The sequence below is a fragment of the Seriola lalandi genome, unplaced genomic scaffold (assembly GCF_002814215.2).
Source record: "Seriola lalandi dorsalis isolate HSWRI2012SDOR001 ecotype SW California unplaced genomic scaffold, Sedor1 jcf7180002051231, whole genome shotgun sequence".
Taxonomy (NCBI): domain Eukaryota; kingdom Metazoa; phylum Chordata; class Actinopteri; order Carangiformes; family Carangidae; genus Seriola; species Seriola lalandi.
Genome location: NW_019521784.1, coordinates 5,690 through 7,223, shown reverse-complemented (window position 1 = coordinate 7,223; position 1,534 = coordinate 5,690). Strand labels below are relative to the sequence as shown.

Genomic DNA, 1,534 nt, shown 5'->3' with positions numbered 1-1,534 from the left:
CACACACACACACACACACACACACACACACACACACACACACACACACACACACACACACACACACGGAATATTTCCAGATGTTTCTGCTGTTGGAGTCGATCTGAGTTTCTACTTCCAGTCACAGTGAAAAATCCAGGAGTTAGTCTGATCCAGGCAGGAGTGTGTGTTGTTGTGTTGTGTGCCTTAGTAACCTGACAACTAGGTGACTCACCTGGACTCACCTGGACTCGACAGTCTCTGAACAGTGACTCTGCAGTTCGACTGGAGGGAAGGTAGGAAACAGCCTCCAAACAACCACGCCCACTGATGATGTCACAGTGTAGTGAGCAGTACACTGTGACATCACTGTGAGTTAGTTAGTCGTTCTGTTCAGCCTCCACACTCGTCCATCAAACGACCTGAGAGACAGAGAGAAAGAGACAGAGAGAAAGAGAAAGAGAGAGACAGAGAGAGAGACAGAGAGAGAGACAGAGAGAGAGAAAGAGAGAGAGAGAGACAGAGAGAAAGAGAGAGAGAGAGAGACAGAGACACAGAGAGAAAGAGAAAGAGAGAGACAGAGAGAAAGAGAGAGAGAGAGACAGAGAGAGAGAGTGTGTGTGTTAGTTAGGCTAATATTATTTTAAACTGTTGACCGAGGCTGCAGAGCTCCAGCTAATCACACTCACACACTCGTTTGAACAGAGGGGTGTGTTTGATTCGTCTGATGAGGAGGTGTGGGGGCTGTGCAGTTCAGGGTGGATAAAACAAGCGCTCCTCATGTGGAGGCTGAGCCACAGACTGAGGAGGATCCAAACCAGGACATCCAGGTCTCTGTCCCCCATCCCTTCAATTTAAAGGAGCTGTACGTTGTTGCTATGGCTACATAGCTAACATTAGCATTAGCAGCTGTTTACTCACCAGTCGTGGACCCTGGTGGATCCTGGTGGATCCTGGTGGATCCTCATGGACCCTGGTGGATCCTGGTGGACCCTCATGGACCCTGGTGGATCCTGGTGGATCCTGGTGGACCAGGTCTGGCTGACCAGTCCTGACAGTGGAGCCTCCTCGATGCTCTTGAGTCCTTGTTGACGGATGTTCAGTGGGGGCAGAAACAAACATGGCGGCGGTGGAGGTGGTCTTCGTGGACCACGGTCTGTGAGGTCAATGAATATGTCACATGACCTCAAGAAGAGAAAATGGAGGAAAGAAGGCTGGAAGTTGAAACGAGTGAAGGACACAGGTCAGTAATGAGATGCTGCCCTCTGCTGGACAGATACCACATTACAACCTGCTCAACAGTCACCTACATCTATAGTCTGATCTGTGTCATCTACATCTATAGAGTCTGATCTGTTTCATCTACATCTATAGAGTCTGATCTGTTTCATCTACATCTATAGAGTCTGATGTGTTTCATCTACATCTATAGAGTCTGATCTGTTTCATCTACATCTATAGAGTCTGATCTGTTTCATCTACATCTATAGTCTGATCTGTCACCTACATCTATAGAGTCTTATCTGTTTCATCTACATCTAAAGAGACTGATCTG

The 1,534-nt window shown here is 47.7% G+C and overlaps 1 long non-coding RNA gene across 1 annotated transcript in view; it reads right to left on the bottom strand.

The window, feature by feature from the left end:
- The window catches only part of LOC111649570 (uncharacterized), a 4,431-nt gene extending 3,146 nt beyond the window's left edge, over nt 1–1,285 (bottom strand). The window contains exons 1-2 of the long non-coding RNA XR_002760307.2: nt 901–1,285; nt 215–401 (exon numbers count right to left, since the gene is read on the bottom strand). This is a non-coding gene — a long non-coding RNA (uncharacterized LOC111649570). The remainder of the gene's footprint in view (nt 1–214; nt 402–900) is intronic.
- Nucleotides 1,286–1,534: the final 249 nt, after the last annotated feature.